The following is a 22,209-nucleotide window of genomic DNA, read 5'->3' on the forward strand; positions in this document are numbered from 1 at the left end:
CCCCAGCCACACACACAATTTTCACGTGGTATAAATTATGATATCAACGAGCAAAACTTACCAACAACAACAACAACGACAGCAGCAGCAATAACAATGCCAATAGCTTGGCTTGTCTCTACGAGTGCTGGCAAACAGATTATGATCCTTTTGGCCTTGGCTTGAATAACGCGAGCGATTGCATACAAATTGCAGGCACTGTTGCTGCCAGCAACTGCAATATGCAAATGCCGAATGTCGAACTGACAAATTGTTCTAGAGCTAGGCATTAGAAGCGAGAGAGCGAGAGACGCGAGAGAGAGAGAGAGAGAATCGACAATTGCATTTGCATTAAATGAGTCGCAGTTGTCGTTGCTTGTTTTTAAAAGCCCATTAAAGTTGTTTGCAAAAAGTTTTTTTTTTCGACTAAAACGGCAAATAAGCAAAATGAGTTGCAACAAGCTGCAAGTGGAAGTTGCAGCTACGTCAAACTTATTTAATTAAGACTGCAAAAGGCGCTGCGAAAACTTTCCGGCAGATGCTTCACTTGCAGTTGTAGCAGCTCGTTGCTGCTGCTAGTTGCATTAATGAGTTGCACGAATACACACAGACACACACACAGACACACACATAGACACAGACACACACACACACACACACGCCCGCACCGCATTCAAATCAAACTTTGCAATTTGGCATCAATGTCAAAAGCAGACGAAAATTGACGAGTTCAATAGCCCTGGCGCCTTGCTCTTAGCACAGACAGCAATCGCTACAGTGATTGACAGCAGTATACGAACCGCTTTTCACAACCAATTAGCGCCACACGAATTTCCCAATTGACCATAATTAACTGCCTGTTAATTACATGCGAATAGCCACTGTACCTTTCAGCCAACAACTCACAATTACAGATTCGACTTAATTACAAGTTTAGCGATTTTTATATATACATATAACGGTTCTTTTGAATTGCTCTATCATTATATATGACTAGACTTGTGTGGAATCTTTTACTTGGAACAACGAAAAATTTGATTTCTGTTTGCTCAATTACATAATTTAGCTTAGCTAATTTAGTCAAATAAAGCGAATCAAATGGAAAATTATTTAACAATTTATAACTGAATAAGTTAGGGAGATATAATATGAGGATGAAAATTAATGAAACTACCTCTTTCTTAATGAATTCCTCTTAAGTTTTTCAGCAAAATTACTAACTAGAAACATAAAGAAAACGCAGCTAGAATCACTGCAAATCTGATGCAATCTATAAGCGCTTAAAGCGCCTTTATACAGTGCATATTACAGGGTATTTAATAGTGTATAATATAGTAACAAGTAGACAGTATATATGGAGTAGTATAAAATATATGAGTTACATATATAGATGCCTCTACTCATATGGAAATATATATTTTTCAGCTAAGTCAATCTATATATACGAGGAGTGCTCAAAAAGTATAGCAAAAGTTGCATTTGCGTGGATTATAAATAGTTAAAATTAGAGTTTTATGTGGCCTCACTTATGTCAAAGAGTTTGATCATTTTGCTATTTTGATTGAAAGTGATTTGCCTACTCCAAGTTGTGAAGCAAGAATTCTCCAACAAATTTAAAGAAAATAACACAAATATTCGATTTACTTTTCAAGCAGAGCTCGTTTAGTAAATTTATAATACTTTAGAGTAAATAACACTACAGCATATAGTATCAAGTAGATAGTGAGCTACACAACTTATAGAGCCTCGACTACACACTGAACTGTTACAGAAACAAATCTAAATTCCTTTTAATATATAAATGAAACATTTACTATACATACTATAGCCACTATTATACGACTGTTTATAGTTTCCCTATGGCTCTGCCTATCGCATTTCCAAACAAATGATACCAGAGCTGCCTAGCATAGCTCGATCATATCTCAGGCATTCGCAGCTGCAGAAACATATGTTTCAGCTATCTAGGAAATTCCTTGAATATTTTTGATATTTTCACTAAATTTGCTAGCTCTACTTATAATTCACGCATTTCGCTTGAAAACCCACTTGTTGATAAGTGCAGAACTGTTTCACGTATTGCGCACAGGTGAGTCAAGTTGATAAACCAAAGGCAAGACAAAGTACACCCAACTATGAAATATGAATAATTCAATGACTAAGGTAAATAAAATTATACGTAATGGCATTAATATTATATAGAAATGTCGCAAAGTTGATCAGCAGAGCGAAATACCCTTTGGCAGGGCAGGTGATATAAATAGATTGTGGCAGCAAATGAAATGATGAGCACTTTTTAAATTTCTTGTTAATGACGTAATTACCTCGGCCGAGAAGCGAAAGGGCGGACTGGGGTGGGCGTGGCTAGCGGCAACTGATGACATGCGAGCTGGCGAAACTGTTGCGAGCCGTGGCGTGCCACACGACGTATACGTGACATTTTGGTCATGCACGCTCATGGCTCATGCAGCAGCACCACCAGCCACGCCCCCCAGGCTACTAACCCCCCTCTTGCGTACAGCTGCGTCTGTCAGTTTTGTGGGCGCACGGCCAAGTGAAAATCGGCAGCATGAGAAAATAGATTTTCTGTAGAAAATGTTCATGCGAAATATTTTGACACTTGGCGACAGCAGCTGACTAATTGCGAGAGCCTGGAGAGAGCAAGTCTCCACCTCTCTCGCTCTCTTTGCTGGCCAAAAATAGAGGTTTAAAGTGCAGCCAACTGACGGAATTGAATGGACCGCTGATTAAATGGCTTATAAATGACGTGTAGACATTTTGCCAATGGCAACAACTTCTGATAGCCGAAAATAGCCAGCGAGTGAGGTTGTAAGCCCTTTGGCCTTCGACCGACTGAACTGTCAATGGACGCGCACAAGAGGTCCTCGGCCTCGTTCTCGTCCTCGTCCACGTCCTGCTTGAACAGAATGCAGCTGGATAATTGATAAGCCTTGCGGCTTGTAGCCTCAACTGTTCAACGGGGATTGATAAATGTCAATGCACACAGGGAGAGATGGAGGGGCAGAGCGAGTGACGCACAATCGCATTAAATTTCAATAAAATTGCGAAAATATTTAATGACAAATTTTGCTGGTATTTGCATAATCCTTTTTACGCCACGCCAGATGTATGTAACACAGATTAGCAACGGGATTAAACAGCAATATATGTGTATATATAGAGACACATACATATATATGTTTGTATTTGCCTGTTATGCAATATTAATTGAAATGCATTTAAAAGTAATTAAACCAAATTGCCAAATACTTAATGTAAAATTAAACAAAAGCAAATCAAATCGAAAACGTTTAACTAAAAAACAAAGAACAGCTTTAAAAAAATGTCATTAAATATTTATAACGATTTCAATAAAAAAGTTGTATATATAAAAATATAAAAATAATATAACTGATATATATAAATTAAATAAATAACAAATGTATATATAAATATATATAAATAAAGTAAATTGTATATTTAAACTGCGCTGCATTAGCGTAGCCTTTACGTTCTCCATTAATACTAAATATTTTCTATATAATTCCAGCTAAACTGCTATAATCCATTTTTCCATTTGACTCTACTCTATTCTTCTTCAAATAAAACATAATTGGTTTCTGTGGCACTCTAGCAAATATTTTTAAAAAATTTTGCAAAAATAGCTTACGAAAAAAGTTTGTTCGGAAACGTTCTTCAGTTTACCCATTGTGATTATTTCGCTCAATTCAGCAATTAAATAAATTCAATAAATATTTCAAATATTCAAAATACAAATTGAACTTTTAGCGAGTCTTTCATTCACATATTAATATTCTGTATTCATTTAATTTCTCTTTTCAGTGCTTTTCTTCATTTCCCTCACTTTTTCTGCATCGCATCCGAATCATTTTGATCAATCAACGCCGCCATTCGCACCCCTTTTATTTGGCTCACACATTTATTGGACAAGTCGTAAAATTTAAAAACCATCAAGAAAAACGCAAAATAAACAAAAAATAAAGCCAAACGCACATTAAACGAGCTCAGCCAAGGGGGAAAATTAATTTGGCATTTAGCGTCTTATATATATATTTATATATTTATTATGCAGCAATGAAACAAGTTTTATTACCATATAGAACTATATTTTCTTTATCGTCAACAAGAAATCGCATGGCAAATTATGGTCAAAGTGGGCGGCGTGCAGATGGGGCGTGGACGATAAAGGCACCGAAACCCGCCCCACAACAAAAAAATAAAAGAAAATTACAAAATTAGTCAACCAGTTGCATGCAAGTTGGCCCAAACCTTAGACTCAGCTTTGAGCTACGCCTCAATTTTTATGATATTACACACCTGTTTTAATGGTACACACACACACATCACACATCACACACACATACACACAACAGAACAGCCAAATTGCGTGCCTGTTAGCCATTTATCAGCTTGCCAAATCGCCAAATGAACGAAACTTAATTAAAATTCATAAAATAAAAACATATATAGCACACATACAAATACACACGTATACACACACACACATACATAGTCCATGTTATAGCAAGTGAAAAAAGGTAATCCTAATTACACTCAGCCTCAGCTTAACTTTCTAATTGATTTAGCCATCAGAAATATGGAGACACAGCTCATTGGCCCCAGGCCTAATGCCAACGAGAAACGAAACATCTCTCGACTTATATATATATATATATATTTATTTATATATATTTATATATATATATGCGTATTATTTAGAAGGCGGCTTTAAGTAATTGCAGCCAGTCGAACGTCTAATTAAATTGCGTGCAACTGGTTGAGGCAAAGCCAAAACAAACTGAACAAGTTCCTTGTGTCTCGTCCAATAAATCAAACTCAAATCGCATTAGCGAGGGGAGAATGAGAAATTTATAGATATGAGGATAGCAGAAAGAGAGATAATGAGAGAGAGAGAGAAGGAGATAGCGATAGGGATAGAGATAGAGATAGAGATAGAGATAGAGATAGAGATAGAGATAGAGATAGAGATAGAGATAGAGATAGAAATTGAAAAAAAAATTTAATCTAAATTATAGAGATAGAGATAGAGATTGAAATTGAAAAAAAAAATGTTATCTAAATTTTATAAAAGGAAGAAGAAGAAAAGTAAGCGAAATGTAAGGAGATAAAGTTTGGATAAGAATCAGATTGAAATGACCATGGAAATGTAGTACGATAAAACTCTATTGAGATTAGTTTTATGAGTATATTTTAGTTATTTTCCACTTCGCAAGATTCACATCATGGCAACTGGTTGAGCCACCCACGCCAAAAGCGAATTCCTTCTAGTTCCCAGTTGAATAATTGTAATGAATTCTGATTATAATGTTTGCTGTCTGCTGCTACGATAACGGAAGTGTTTGTGTTATTTTCGGCATAATGTTCACAGACAGATAATATACAATATATATATATATATATGCACATACTATATGTACGTATGTGTCTGTGTACTCTGCTTATCGAGAGTTATATAAAGCTGATTAAACAACTGATTTAACAGCTGATTAGAGCAGCGACTGCTTTGCATGTGTTGCTGTTGCTGTTGCTGTTGCTGCTGCTGCTGCTGTTGCCGTTTGACGTCGTGGCTGGGTCAATGTTCTAATAAAAAGTTCAATTTAACTTGAATTAATTTCAATTGCACAACAACAGCAGCAACAAGGGGAGCAACGAGAGCTACAACAACGAGCCGTTGAAATGCCATTAAAATCGAGGCTGTTCGAAGTCTTTAAGCCGGTTACAAACGCCTCTGAGATGAGTTGCCAAGCCAGACTGTGCAGGGCTGTGCCAGAGAGAAAGGAGGAGAGTGAAAGAGATGGAGAGAGTTGGGTGCATTGTTCATAACGTTGTTGCCGCAGGCTTTTTGCCAATTCGTGCATAAAATATGTAAGCTTTTTTATATGCAGTTTCGTTTGCCATTTCGTTCCATTCCATTCGTTCCGCTGCTGTTGCAATATATTTCATTTTGTTTTATTTCAACTGTCGACGTGTCAAAATATTTGCGCTTAATTTAAATAAAGTTTACTTTGATGCAGCGCAGTTAACTCGCTGTCTCCCTCTCTCTCTCTCCACACTCCCTCTCTATTTCTCTTTGTCTGTCATTTAATATTTGTTCAGCATTTCAAATGGGCTTTTACACATATTGAAAATATATATTTATTTATTTTGAGCGCATTTTTTATGCTCCACTTGCCATGTAAAATATTCGAAAAGAAAAAAAAAATAACTTTCTGAAATTTGAAGCTTTTGCGCTTTAAATTGCTTTTAACTAGGAATTTTGGTCAAATGTTGCAGCACTAATGAGAATTTATAATTAATAAGCAATTAAATTATTATTGGATTAGAAAACTTTTTCTAATGAATTCCTAAACGAGCTGGAAAATTTGATTAGCCAAAAATATAGTGAGAAAATTGTTTGAATAATGAAGCGTTAATAATATTATTTATTTCTGATTAGGCTTGAGTGTCACAAGAAAACAATATTTAAATATTATTTGAATTTTAAATAGTACATAAGAAACTTTTTAAAATAAATCTAAATAATAATTTCATGTTAACTTCAAAGGATATTGTATGAATATTATAAAGAATTATTATAAATATATAGCAAAAGTTTTTAAGATAAAATTGTATGTAAATTAAATATTTTATTAGAAGTTTATTATAATATTTATTTTTAAAAAATTGTATACTTATTTATTTCAAATTAAATTAACTAATCTAAATCATATACTAAGCATAAATATTATATATTAACTCAAATTATTTATAAAGAATATATAAATTAATAGGTAAAGTTTATGCTTAGCATATGATATATAGAGCCCTATAAAGCCTTTTAAAAGAACTGTTCCGACTTATTAAACACAATAAAATATAAAAATTCTTTGGAATCTATCAGAAAAAGATAGACAAGTTTTAATATTTACGATAATTTTTAAAATATGTTATAAAAGCTATAAATTAAAGTCGAATAAAATTGTAATATGAATTAATCTATTAAAAAGTCTTTTGAGAAAAGTAGAAAGTAGAAAAGCAAAATAGTTTGCAAACGGTTTTTCGAAACGCCTTAAGACTTCGCCCCATATTTCAGCTGACTAAAGTTGCTTTATCATAAAAATATATATAAATACATATGTATGGCATAACATTAATGAAAACAATTACAAAACTAGCTTTTGCTTAAGCCTTTCCAACTGTTTATGGCGAGCATTAAATTTAGCAAAAAAAATAAAATGGCATAAAAAACCAAAAGTTTATAAATAAAAATATCAAATTATATTTAATGTTAGTTTAAGAACGAGAAAAAAGAATGCGAATGCGAATGCGAACTGTTGCCATCAGTCTGGGCATCAAGTTGAATGTTTTGTTTACTAAAAAAATTCCACATTTATTTCGCTGGCTGTAAATCAAGCGCAAATATATTAAGCAGAGCAAACAGCTTGAGAGTGTTGCCAGCGTTTGAATATTATAATTTTAAAACAATTTTTTTTTAAAATATTTTTATTCAATCAATTTGCTTAATTGATTTAATACGCACCGGCAAAATTGTTGTTGTTGAGCTTTGTGGGTTGATTTATTAATTCGGCAATTTTGAGGCCGTTTCTTTCGCTCAGGTGTCGACGGAAAATTTGATGTTTTAGCAGTTTCTCTGAGAGCTGCTAATTTGAGGTGTTTTTTTTTATGTTAGCTGTTTTTCGGCTTTGTTTGTAAACACTTTTATTTTATGGCAAACATTTTCGCTACAAGTTAAAATTTCACTTTATGGCACTTTATCTATATTGGTGTGTTATCGGCCGATTTATGGACTAGCTCGAACGAGGTCAAATTCTAGCTAAAACAAGAACAATAGCAACAACAGCATTAAATATTGCGAGCCACAGACAACAGCAGCAACAACGACAACAACAATCAGAGCGGCAGAGGGGGTCCTCTTAAGGGTTGTTATTGTTGAGGGTGTTTTCTTGGTAGCTTCACAAATCAAAACAACAAAAACAACTTAAAAAACCAAAATTCGCTTAAGCACGAAATCATAAACTTAACGCACACACACAGAGAGACGCACACTACGAGGTTAAGAGTTCAACTTGAATGCAAACACTTTGACATTTAACTTGAATATGGCGAGTGACGCGAACGTTGACTGCGTGACGCGTACGTATTTAAAGGAATTTCGACTGTTACGCCGTTTGCCATCAGAGTCGTTGTCGTTGTCGTTTACCGTTAGCCGGCTGCGGGAGCTGCACACAACCTGCCGCGTTGAGTTTCGCACACGAAATGAGGTCAACGAGATACTACGTTACGCTTACGTTTTTACGTTCTTCTTTTTCTGAAAGCAAAGCCCAACATGAAAGTAGCGCAAGGGCGCCACCTGCTTTTGGGGTGGGTGGCAGCAAATGCAGCACGCCAAGAGAGCTAGAGAGAGCGCTCGAGCAAGCGGACGAACATTGAGAGAGAGAGCACAGTTAAACGCTCTTAAGTTCCACACGCCGGCTTGGCGTGCGTGCCTGCGTACCACACTCGATGGCGCGCTCTCTCGTAACGCGCTCTCTTTGCACATTCAATTCGTTTCACTCTTGCCGTAGCGCCCGGGCAAGCGTAGCGTCTTTTGGCGGCTTCAATTAATACGTTACGTATACACAATCTTGGTTACATAGGTCGTGTTGGCCAAGGCGCTGTTGGCGATGCAGGGGGCCAGGGGTCGTCGGGGCTAGTCTATAATGTTGTGAGACTTCTGGGTCAAAGGCACGTCGCCATAAGAAGCAGCTCAACGCAATTGATAAGCCATCATACAGTTTGACACGCAATGCACTCAAGCATTTGCGTCACAAGCTGCATGCAAATTGCATTTGAGCCAAGTTTCTTGCTCTCAGTTCCTTTTAGCCAAGTTTTTTTTTGGTACACTGAAGCAGACGAAAGACTGAGATAAGAATGTTAATAGTGCTTACACTATTTATCTAGGTCAAAATAGTTTATTTTTAAACCGAATTTTATAGATAACAAATGCAAATATTTTAGCCAAAATTCTTGGGATTCTTTGTTGGCTTTCACATGGCAAATATATCATTCCTTATATAGTCAACTATGATTCTGAGAAACTTTTTGGCCTCACTTTTTACCAGAAGGCAAATATTAAAGCTGATTTAATATTTTCATATAAATAATATTTACTTGTTCTTGGAGTTTGTTGAAATAAAATCTTCAGCTAAGCAAACTTTTGAACTTACTGAAATTTATTTTTAAAATGACTTTTAAGCTTTACTTTTCTGGGTTTTGGAGAGGCATTTTGATCTTGTTCTTGAAACTATAGAAAAACTTCGTGACTTAAGGCAAATTTTTGAGCTTGTTCATGAAACTTTTTGGAACTAGTTCATTTGCGGATATTGAATATTTATTTATATAAATAGCATGTATAAAGAAAGGAACTAGTTCAAAATGAATTTGTCTAGTTTTACACAAAAGAACTAGTTCAGAATGAACTTGTTCAATTACTGTCACTTGAACAATAGAGAAAAAATGTGCATTTTTTTTAGTTTCTGAAAGCATTTGATTGGGTTTGGTAATTCGAAAATACTTTTTGAACTAGTTCATTTGGCATTACATGTTTCCATTCAGCTCTGGTGCATCTTTAAAGCTACTAAATGTAATTGAGTTATTTATAGAAGTTTCTTTGATCTGGAAAGCTTCTGGAAGTACTCTAAATATCTATTGAAGTTTAGTCTGCATCATTTTAGGAATTTAATTATAGTTCTCTAATTATCTCTGGCGTTATTTACTTTATATTTTGTAAGAATTACACTTAATAGTTATTTTTACACACAAAACTTCGTCACTTATCTAAAGCTTCTCTATTTTTTCGATACACAAAGCCTTCATAAAGCAAAATAACATCTCCAAGATCAATTCAAAGATATATATTAATAAGTTTGTTGAACTAAACCCTTTAAAAAGTCAAGATTTCAAAGAGTTTTATAAAGATTTCGCCTTATGGAACCAACCGAAAGCTAGTTGTGACAATTGCACAAATTTTTTGTTTTTTACCACTCACAAAACTAAAGGCGAAAGCTTAAAAAAAGCCTCAATTTGTGTGTAAGAGTGGGTTGAAATAAATTAGTTTTTGAACGCATTTCAAACTATGCAAAAAGTCTCATAAATAATATAAAGCAAAGCAAGAGTAAGAAAGAGAGAGAGAGGGGAGAGGACAGGCAGTTTGAGAGGCTTAGCTTTGCGGTACAAGTTTTAACGTAGTTTCTAATTGGAACTGCTGCACAAATAAATAAACAAACAAAGAGGCAGAAAAATAGAAAACATAAAATAAAAAAAGCAAACACAAACACACGCGCACATAAAGCAAATAAATTATACAAATAAATAAATAAGCGAGCGAATGAATAAAAAATAGAGCGAACAGAATTATTAAAACTAATTGTTGTTGCTGGTGCTGTTGTTGTTTGGTGTTGATTTATGATGCTGCGGCAAATGCGAATGAACGAACGGAAGCAGCAGCATCAGCAACAGCAACAGCAGCACGTAACAAAATATTATGACGTACAACGCACAGCGTCACAGGTTTGGGAGCCACTTGACAGTGAGAGTAAGCGAGCGAGCGAGCGAGAGCGTTAGCTAACGTCACACAGATGCTAACGTTCGTTCGACAGAGCGCGACGCGTCAGACACGGTTAGCGTTCAATTGTGAACTGAGCAGTGCCAGCTAAACGAAACAACAGTTGCAGCGACGCGTTGCGACGTCAGCAAGTGGCTTGCATTGGGCCGGCGCTGCTGCCGATGCTCTGCTGTGGTGAGTTTTGAGCGTACTATTAAAAGTATTTCATTCAGTAAGCGCAGCCGGCAAAGGTTGTTTTTGTTGTTGTGTGCTATTTTAACAGCTGCGCAGCTTTGCGTCACTTACGTCACTGCAGCGCTGGCTGTGCAGTCGACATCAGCATCGGCAGCGGCAGCGACAGCAAAAAGTAAACAAATAAAAAGCCAATATAAAACAAAACAAATGCTGATGTTGCCTCTGCTGCTGCTGCTGCTGCTCTATGAGTGTCGGGCATCATCAATTATTTAAGTATTACAACAACAACAGCAAACAACAACCACAAACAACAATCAGCATCCACACACACACAGAGTCGGAAAGCATGAATCATCAGTCAACCGCGTGGGCGAGGGGAGTGTTGACGTGGCACGGGCAGCATGGTGGCAACGAGTCGCTGTCTGCGAAGGCATCCCACAAACAGCCGAATGCACAAGTGTGCGTGTGCGTGTGCGTGTGCTTAAGGAATGCGCTACGAATGCCAATGCAAAGAGCGAGCCGCGCGAGAGCAAGCACCAGCAGCAGCAGTAGCAGCTTGCGCTCTCTCTCCCTCTCTCACACTCTCTCATATTTTGTTGTTGCTGTGGGCGCTGTGCATTGGCATCCACAGAATTGAAATTCACCACGACCACGCGCCACTGGGCCAACGCAGCCGTTGGGACTCACAACAAGAGCAACAACAATAAGCACAGCTGGCAAAAGAGAAGCGCGCATATTTTTGCTCTATTTTAAATTATTAATGAGCGGCTTGTTCAGTTATTAAAAGCTTGGGAATAACAACAGCAACAAAAAGAGCAACAGAGCCAACGAAATTGTTGCGAAACGTGCAAACATAAGCCCCCAGGTGTGCGAGCGAGAGACAGAGAGGGAGACCGTTGTAAGTGAAGGGAACACAGGAACCGAAGTTGGAGCCGCAGGAAGCGAATTGCGCAAATTTGATTAGGCGACCTCCTGTTGGCTTCTGCCTGGTTTGAGCTTTAGCCAATGGACATTTGATTGTGACGTGGGCCATAAAAAGATATGACCTCAAGTACCGTAAAACCAGCTAAACACGAGCTCATACGTTACGTAGGTTAGATTTGGGCTTCGAGTTTATGACATTAATAAAACAGAAAAGTAAATTAAATGAAAAACTCGATTTGCTGATTTCCAAAAGAAAACAGCTCAGTGAACTGGCTCACATGTGAACTGCACAATAACAGTTGAAGTTTTATATGAGTACGAAATGGAGCTAGTTTCATTGGTAATGCCTGATTTGAGCTGGATCTAGATTAGTTCTGGAACAAGCTTTAATTTTAACATAGAGAACTAGTTCGAAGGGTACTGTAGCTTTTGAGCTGGTTCCAGCTGATGATTTACTTTATTTTGAGGCAAAATCTAGTTACTAAAGTCTGGTTTAGTTAGTGAATGACAAAGTATGACTTTTGAACTAGTTCCAATGAATGCCAAAAAGTGCTAAAAGTTAGTTTGAAGCTAGCGCAAGTTCTGGAAGTAGTTCCAAATTAAACTAGGTGCTGAAAACACTCTGAACTAAGTCCAGTTCATTTTTGAACTAGCTCAAAATGCAAAAAAAAAATAAATGCAATACTAAAGAGCTACAATGAATAATGATAATGATTTTCAAATATAACTAATGTAAAAGTGTTCATTTATGAACTAGTTTCAATTACTTGAGTTAGTATAAATCTTATATTTATTTTTAACTCAAAGTAGTTTCCATTACACCCTCTATATTGGTTCCATTACGCAACTAGCAGTGGTTCAGCAAGTCACTTTTAGTTCATTTAAAATATTAGTTTTTCCCTTCTTACCAGTTCCACAAATTTCCTTTTTATGTAGTTTTGAACCCAGATCAAATGCCGCGCCCAACTACTTTTTAATTTTAATACGAATGAACTGAACTGAATTGGTTGACCGCTGCGAACTAAGTGGCACGGGAGAAGTTCTTTAAAGTCCACACACGCACAAGTTCCGTTCAGAGTCATTAATCTTTTCGTCAGCTCGGCCCCGCAGGCAGCTAATCCCGCCGTCTTATCGGACACCCTAATCACTGCCAGAGTTTCCAAAGTTTTCTTTCAATTATGCAACCTTTTTTTCGTGTTCTCGATTTTTGTCTTGTGGCCCCGTTTCGAGTCGAGGGCGAAGCTATTTTGCATTTGAACGCCCCGCGGGCCCAACCGCAGAGCCGCACCTGACCGCACAGAGCGAAGGCAAACAAATAAATTTGTAGTCATGCCTCGCCTGTTAAAACAAAGTGTTGCATTTGTTTAGGCTCAGGTAAGGCGGACTTCTAGCTCGGCTCAGCACAGCTCCTCGACTCGGTGACACGCACTCCAGCTCCCCGAAGGACAGCAAGGAGCGTGGCATGGCAGACAGTGGGCGAGAATTGCGTGCGAATTGGTTTTAACTTTTGCTTTTTATCTTTCAATGTGCAACAGCACGAAAAAGCAAACGCAAAAAGGAAAATATTGCGAGTCCTTTGGGTTCAGACAGCAGCACACGCCACATTACGCATACGCCACGTGGTCCAGTGTCAGCCCCCAGCCCCTAGCCCCTCCTCTCTCTCCCTGAGCACACATATTTAAATATGCATGCGTGTGTAAGTTGTCTACCCTCTACCCCCTCTCAGCAACCCTGGATATGTTGTGGCTCGGCAAGCAAGTCTCACGTGAGTTTTTGGGCTGAAAGAAAAACTTTTGCTCGACATTTTTCGTTTATCTGCTGGCAAATTTAATGGAAAACGACGTGTGTCGAAAACCAACCATGCCACGCCTCCCGTCACCCAAAGCCAAATAGACCAAAAAACCCACAAAATTGCTTAACTCGGCAAGGAAATGACTACGAAATACCCTTTACAATGAGAGAGAGAGAGAGAGAGAGAGAGGGAAAGAAGAAGGGAAATCATTTTTGGGAGCTTTCCGATTTTCATGGTATACAAAAAGTATAAGTAAAAGTAAATAGTAGTACTAGTAAGTGTCGTAACTAAAGTATTAGCAAAAGTAGTAGTAAAAGAATTAAAGAATTAATAGTAGAAATAGAAGCAGAAGTAGTAGTAGTAGAAATAGTAGAAGTAGCACTAGAACTTCTAGCACTTTTACTGCAATTAGTAGTAGTAATAGTAGTAGTAGTAGTAGTAGTAGTAGTAGTAGTAGTAGTAGTAGTTGTAGTAGTAGTACTTAGTAGTAGTAGTAGTACTTAGTAGTAGTAGTAGTACTTAGTAGTAGTAGCAGTACTTAGTAGCAACATAAGTAGTAGTTGAAATAGTAGTAGAAGTAATGGTAGTAAAAATAATAGTATAAAAAAGTAGTAGTAAAATAAATAATATTAGGCGTAGCAGTAGAAAAATTAGTAGTAGCAATAGTAGTAGAAATAGTAGTAGTAAAGTAAATAGCAGTAAGAAAAATTGTAGAAATAAAAGTAGTATAGTTGTAACAATAGTAGTAGAAACAGTTGTAGTAATCGTAATAGAATAGTAGAAATAGTAGTAGCAGTTATAATTGAAATAGTAGTAGTAGTGGTATTATAAGTAGTATTAGTAGCAGTATGAGAGATAGTAGTAGAAACAGTAGTGCAACAAAATATAGTAGTAGAAATGGGAGACTAAACTCTCAATGTCCTTCAACCCTTTCGGATCAAACTAGCTCTAAGAGCTACTCTCCAGCACGTCTAAGCTATGCCAGATCACATCTATATAGCAAACTCTCTAGGCATTCGCTCTATCTGCATAGAAAATCCCCATTTAGAGTACTGCTAACTGGATATTCCCGAGTTTCTCTCCGTTTTCTTTATGTCAAACATTGAGCATACGAAATGTGAATAAACAAAATGAATTTATTGCAAATCGAAATGGATTAAGCCAGCAGCAGCTCCAGCTCTTGGCGAAGCCACAGAATAGAGTGGGAACGGGGCGGCCATTAAGGGCAAATGTGGGCGTGGCATATTTGGCACTTGGGCTTATGTGGCGTCTATCGGCGTCTGCGTTTGCTGCTTTCCGATGTCCGCACTTAATTGACTTTTGAAGCGATGCTGGGCTACGAAATGTTGCCCCAAATTTGTTTGCCCCCTTCGACACGACACACGACACACACACACTTTGACACACTCACATAAAATCATTTAAATAATAAATGCGGCAAAAAGTTTATTAAGCTGGAAGGCCGTAATCAAACTTTGCTGCGAACATAATGAAAACATTTACAAAATGTTTGCTCGTAAAATCAATACAGAGCCAAATAACAACAAATAACTGAAATTGGAGCAAACACACATGGATGCTGGACACACACACACACACACACACACACACACACGCACACACACTAATAGTTGCTGCTGCTGCTGCTGCAATATTCACGTAATTGACTCACATTTAACTTTCTTCTATCTCTCTCGCTCTCTTTCTCTCTCTACCTCTCTCTCTTGTCATTTTGTCAGCTAACTGCAAACTGAACTGGTTCAATTTGTGGAATCACTGCTCACTCATCCCTCCCCTCATCTCCACCCAACCCTGCCGACTGCAGCTAACGCACTTTGGCTAATGATCCGCATTAACTTGGCATTAAAAGTTTGCACAATTCCAGGCGGAATTGTGGGCGTGGCTGGCACAAAAACAAACTGTGGCCAAACAATTACAAACATGCCGCACAGCATTGCCGGATTTTTGTGTGTTGGTTAAACTCAGCGACGCTGGCAACGTCGCGAACACAGCGCAAACCACAGAAATCATAATTCAAAGCGAACCAAAAAAAGGTTCTAATGTGTGTGTGTGTGTGTGTGTGTGTGTGTGTGTGTGTGTGTGTGTTTGAGGTTTTGGTGCTTGTGGTTTAGTTGCAACTGATAAGCTGCGGTTGCAGTTTGGCAAGCATTGAATTGATTTAGTTTAGCTGCGCTTTGGTTGAGCTCAGTTTAATTAGATTTTGTGTTAAAAAATTCAAGCTTAATTAACTTAATTATGTGGTGAAAACTATTATTAAATCAATTAATATTTTTTGAAGGGAAATAAGTTGATTTATAATATGCAAATTAAATGGTTGAAACTTTATAACGGATTATACTGAAATTTATTAGTAAACAAATTTAGCTCGGAAATTAAAGTAAAACTTGAGATTTTTTAGAAATAATTATTAAACAAAGAAAATTATTTTTATAATATGAATCAAGCGAGCTTTTGTTGTTTAAAAAATCTTAGTTAATATTAGAGAAAAATTTATAAAATATAATACATGAATTTGGACTAATGTAATAAGTTATTTCCCTTTTCTAATAGGCACTACTATTTTTTTGAACAACTAACTTTTGAGAATTTTCCTTTCTTAAGCTCTGAAGTGCACATGTTTCTAAGAGTAGATAAAAAAAATACATAAATTATTTAATATTTTTCCAAATATTGTGCTTGGCACTGAATTCTATTGGCCAGCATTTAGGGCGGGTTCACACTACTATTTTATATTTTTTTAACATTTTTTTATATATATATTATTTTTTTTGTTTTATATAATTAATTTGCTTATTTTCCATTTATTTTTATATTGTATATTTATTTGACCTCTTGCCTCAATTTAACTAACTTTAATTAAAGAACTGATCAAGATTTCTTTACTCAAAATGCGAGCTCTGTTTCTAAGTCCAGCATCAGCTTAGATAATATTTATTTTTATTTTTTTATTCTACTCATATTCATATCTCATTCCATTTAAACATTAAGCAAATAACACTCTTAATATACTACATATTTCACATATTTTTATAGAATTTATTCAAATTTTGAAGCCATATTTCATCTTCTGATTGCTGCAGTTGCACCATAAATATGGCCACAGCTTAATCAACTCAAATATTTGTGCAAATCCAATCAAATGATTCTCAAAGACCTTTAAGCAAACACAACCAACAACAACAACAGCAGCAACAACAAGGAACAGCAGCAAACAAGTTCATTAATCAAGCAAACGACTGAAGGCAACAAATTCGAAGAAAATTCTTGTGTATACAATAAATTTTTAATGTGCAACACTTCCCGTTAAAAGCTGAGCAAAGCGAGCAGTGAGCGACCCAGCAGACGCAGATAACTAACAACAACAACAACAACAGCAGCAGCAATCAGAACAACAACTGAAACTACAACACAGCATTTGCAGCTAATAAATTTCATAACTCGAAACTCACTGATATTTATTTTTCATATACTTTGCCTTGCAGCAAGCAAACTGCAAATTGCTCGACTAGCGGATACCCTAGATGTGTTAAAACTTTTACAAAAACCAAAGAAGCCATGAACAAGTATAAGTTTTAACTTTAAGTCATATATAACTGAACATGTGATGCAAGTAGCAGCTGTTCGACTAGCTGATACCCTGCAATGTGAAATTTACTTGACATGGAAGTAAGAGAGAATAGAACGAGAGAATTATAATATAACTTAAAGTACCTAATAGAGTTTGAACTACAATAAACTATTGCTCGACTAGCTGATACCCTGTAAAGTGAAATTTACTTGAAATATAAGTAACACGAAATAATAAGAAGTATCTATTGTTATATAAGAAATCTAAAAAATTATAGCGTATAAGCTGTTGCTTGAATAGCGGATACCCTGTAATTATTATTACTAAAAACTAGAGTCAATTGTATTATGCGAAAATAGGTAAATATTAAAAATGCCATATGCATATCATATAATACAATAAATTGATGATTTACTAGTTAGATACCCTGTAATAATTAATATTACAAGCTGCATCAATTTGTTGTATACCAAACAGAATATTTTGGAAATTAAATCATAAGATGACATCATATTAAGTAATTAATTAAAGAATAACTAGTTAAGTACCCTGTAATTATGATTATTTAAATCTAACTCAAGGTTTCATATTCAGTATATAAAAAACTAAATTATTAAACTCAAAGTTGACTTCCCTTATATATCAAGCATACCCATTTGAATATACTCCACAGTTACAGGGTATACCCACCGACAACAAGATACAAAACAAATAAACAGCAGAGCCAAAGTTGAAAACCTCAGTTCTAAAACAGTTTCAACCTAAGATGCACAGAAAGATTTGCGGCCTGCTTCAAAGTTGAATCAAGGCGGGAGAGGAATATGTGGGGAATATGGAGGATAAGAGGCGATAAGGGCTGCGCTGCATTTTTATGAGCTGCAAAGTTGCAGTAAAATAAACAAAAAACCAGACGAAGAAGAAGACTTGAAAGAGACGACTTTTTGGCGCAGGCAGTCGAGGATCAAAGTTGAGTCCATCAAGAGTTACATTTTTGGGCTTTAGGTTTGCAGCTAATTGTCTAATTATGCAAAACGATGCTCGCTTTACAGTGGAGCCAAATGAAAGTTTTTGATTGAATTTGAGGCAAGCAACAAATTTAAAAGCTAAGAAATGAGTTCTGAGTCAACAGCGCCTCGAGGCAGACGTCGAGGCAATTAAAGTGCTTGAGACAGTTTTGTGGACACTTTGAAGAGCGGAAGCTGCGGCTGACCGGTTGCCAGTTCTAGTTCCAGTTCCCCGTTCCAGTTCGCCTGCTAGTTCCTCCAGCGACAGCCTGCAAATGATTTCCGCTTTTTATGCAAATTCAAATTGAAATACAGCTGAGTTCACAAACTCGCATGAGATTCACACATGTTGCACAAAAGGGAACCTGTGATCCCCTCTCCCTGCCCCATCACCCGCCCCCTTTCAAGGGGCAGCCCATTAAACAATTCTGCATGCGTTTTGTTTGCTTTCGGTTTCAGTTCTGAATTGGATTCTCGTTCTCACGACGCGCGCACTTTGATGACTCAAACAAAATATATATTTGTGTGTGTGTGTGTGTATCCACTTTGTTTATTGAGTCTTTTTCGAGGGTATTTTGCATATTGTGATCGCTCCCCTTTCAATTTCTAAAAAATGCAGCAAATTGTGTAAAAAAAAAACCGGAAGTTTGTGCTTTTGAGACTAAACGGCAATTCGAACTCTGAGTGGGCGTCGAGTTGTGCTGGCAGCACTGGGAATTCTCCTATTTTATTTACAGTTCGAACTGTTCAATGTTGCATGTGGCAGACAGTGTTAAGCTCTGTGGAAGTGCAGTTAATGAAATGTAAATAAATTTTGACGAAAAACTCTAATAAAAAATGCATATAGAAAAGTCTTTTAAATTGAAAGGGAAAGCGCAAAATATTGAGCTGAAAACAGAGTGAAAATTTTGGGATTATGGGAAAATTATTCAGTTTGACTCTTGCTGATTTTAATTTTATATTTAGATACATTTAAATTAATTTTATTTTAATTTTAATTTAAATAATTTTAATTTTTAATTGGAATTTTAGTTATATATTTACATTAGATTTAAATATTAATATTTTATTTAAAATTTTAATTTTAATATTTTGTTTTCATTTTAATATCTAAAATTTAATTTAGTTAAAAAAATTATTTTAATTAGAAATTTAATTTTAATATTTTATTTTGACTTTTGTACTATTTTATTACAATTAAAAAAATTATTTTAATTAGAAATTTAATTTTAATATTTTATTTTGTCTTTTGTGCATTTTTTTACAATTAAAATAAAATATTAAATTTAATAAATTAAAAAAAATTAAGAGTTGTCAAAAATTCTTGTCTTGCTAAATAAACAAATATTGTTAGAATTCTAAATAAAACAATATTCAATTAAAATATAAATGCATAAAAAATCAACAATCCGAAACAATAACAAAATATTTGGTAACACAAAAAGTAGATTTAGTTTTAGCAAATTTCAGTCTCAAATAAAGCGCTGGAACAGTGAGTGACAAAAGTCTATACATACGAATGTGTAATCTATGAGAAAATGCAACTGCTGCAACAGCTGCCTATGTTGCAAGTATACACATTTATTACATTCAATTAGTTATATCAAATATTTCACATTAAATTCTCGCCTTTGGGCTATGGAAGCACAAAAAAGACACAAAAGTTGGCAACAATTGTGGCACTTGTCTCACATTTGCCACTTCGGGCTTAATTAAATAGAATGCAATTTTAAACCGTTCATTGTGCAGTTGTTCAGTCGTTGTTGTTGTTGTTCGTATTGCTTAGCCTGAGCGACCCATCGCCCGCCCTGCCTCTCTCTATCTCTAACGACCTCAGCTGCTGTTTCCTGGCTGCGCACCCACATAAGAGGCTGAAAAACGACACCCATGACGTGCGTGTGCGTGTGTGTGTGTGTGTTGCATGGCAGTCAACCATCAGATATAACAGCAACAACAACAACAACGCGCAGCTATAAGGATGCATGTGAAGTGGAAGTTAAGGGCCTGCCGCTGCCATTTTCTTGGCTTTATAACATACGAGACGACGCCGTCGTCTTGAGGCTCACACATGAGCTGATTACGAGGGGCACGTCTCCAACCATTGCCACGCCCTCCCAGCCGCCTCATCGCCTCCTGCTCCTACAACAAACAACTTGCGCGGTCGTTTAACTTTTGAGTCGACGATTAAATGCAGAATTCTTGGACTCTGCATTTCGTGCTCTGCGTCTTATCATGTGTTTACTACACTGTAAAAAATTGCGCTAAGCGCATTAATTGAATTGTAATTGCAGAGGCAGACATTCACACACACACAGCCAGACATTGTGCTGCTGTTGATTCGTTGGCTTTGTGTGGCATTTACTTCGAGTGCCCAGCCCAGCTTAAAGGACGTTGAAGGTGAACAACTTGCAGCTATTAGAAAAACAGAAAGAGAGAGAGATAGAGGGAGGGAGAGTAGGAGAACGAGAGCGAGGCAAGTTGCACAGGAATTGTGGTTGAACTGGTTCTGCTGTGTCTAGCGAACCAGTTGCCCACTCGCTGTTGCATTCACTGATTAGAACGTGTGGCAAGTTGCGCTTTCGGACAGCGAACATAAATTCGCGTCACTCATACGCCACGTGGGCCGCATTGCTACTGAGATTCGAATGGGTTTTTCTTTCCCTTTTTTTTCGCCTTGTTTTATTTGCACTTTTCAATTATTTTCTTTTTTTTTGCATGTTGCATGTTGCAGCGTGTGTATGCCACAATCAATTTATTGCTCAGCGCCTGCTTTCGCCCCCGCCACATAACTTACGCTTTTTATTGGCCACTTGGCCACGCCCCCTGCACCTATCTCCCTCCCTCCTCCGTGCTAGCATATCGTTTAAGCCATTTAACCCTTTTGTGTATTCTCGATTGCAATGGCTTTTAATTTTCTTTGCCGACTGCTTGCCACAGCAGCCACCAGGCTGGGCCAGGCCAGGCCATTTGGCTGCTCCCGCTGCTACTGCTGCATTCTTTTGCAGCAGCCAGAGCCATTTATGGCTCCAGCTCAGCCCAGTAAATTGCTGACATAATTGAGCTGTCGCAATTTACAACATCATGCAAGCTTCCAAATGGGTAAAGCTCAAGGGTTTATAATGAGTTCGGCATGGGGCAAGCTTTCAGGAGAGAAAAAATCAGGCAAATGAGTGCATGGGGAAGCAAGTAAAGCCGGCTATAAGCCACAGGTCAAACAATAAATGAGAAACAAGTAAAAGGAGTGTTCAATTAGTCAGTATTTTCCAGCAATTAAATTAAAAAACTCAATTATTAAATAAACTAGTGCTCGAACCAAGCGCAAATGATTAATCTGCTTAAAAATCAATTTAGTTTATGCCAAGTTACGACAGTTTTCCAATAGAAGCATTCGAATGAAATAATCCAATTAGAATCCACATTGAATCTCAACAGCGCCAACGTGTTCTCTCGTATCTTTGACAATTGCATGTCTAATTAGCAAATAATTATAATACCCGTTACATCACAAATGTGACAAAGACTCAACTTTATGATTTGCAAACACAAGGGAGTGAGCGAGCACACAAGGCAGACAATAGCTGTATCTCACTCTGCCGCTCTTTGGCTTGACTATGCTTGACTAACTGTAACTAGCCGAAAGAGCGACACAAAGCGCTTGTAAACAGAAGCCACAGAGCGAAGCTATGGCAAAAACAACAGCGAAGCTGTAAAGTTACATAATAAAACTAATAATAATTATCAACGCCATTGTCAAGGCATCAAAAAGGAAACCGAAAACCAAAGAGAGCCAGCGGGAGAGAGTGGGAGAGTTGAAAGAGCGGTGGGCTGGGTGAGCAGAACGAACGTGTGTGTGTGTGTGTGTGTGTGTGTGTGTGTGTGTATGAGTGAGCGAGCGAGCGAGCTGAAACAAACAAGGCGACAAAAAACTTTGCCATTTTGTTATTGTTTTTGGCTTGTTTTGGCTGCTGCTGCCTGACATGACTTTACTGTTGGTTCCTGCTGCTGCTGTTGTTGTTATTGTCGCCTTCGCTTTTAGTCAGTTGGCATCTGGCAGCACACACACACACACACATATATATACATACGACAGTGAGCGGTAAAT

General features: G+C 36.9%; 1 protein-coding gene across 4 annotated transcripts in view; it reads right to left on the reverse strand.

The window, feature by feature from the left end:
- LOC111601607 (cyclin-dependent kinase 14) overlaps positions 1 to 22,209 on the reverse strand; it is a 125,007-nt gene that overhangs the window by 74,387 nt on the left and 28,411 nt on the right. The window contains exons 1-2 of one of the 4 annotated variants that reach the window (XM_023318274.2): positions 10,553 to 10,690; positions 7,541 to 7,834 (exon numbers count right to left, since the gene is read on the reverse strand). The exons of 2 other annotated variants lie outside the window; for them this stretch is intronic. The gene's annotated coding sequence lies outside the window, so the exon portion shown is untranslated. Of the gene's footprint in view, positions 1 to 7,540; positions 7,835 to 10,552; positions 10,691 to 22,209 lie in introns of those variants that run through there. One more of the 4 variants, XM_023318275.2, reaches the window with a different exon arrangement.

This window comes from Drosophila hydei, unplaced genomic scaffold (assembly GCF_003285905.1).
Source record: "Drosophila hydei strain 15085-1641.00,03,60 unplaced genomic scaffold, DhydRS2 tig00008128-arrow-arrow-pilon, whole genome shotgun sequence".
Lineage (NCBI taxonomy): Eukaryota > Metazoa > Arthropoda > Insecta > Diptera > Drosophilidae > Drosophila > Drosophila hydei.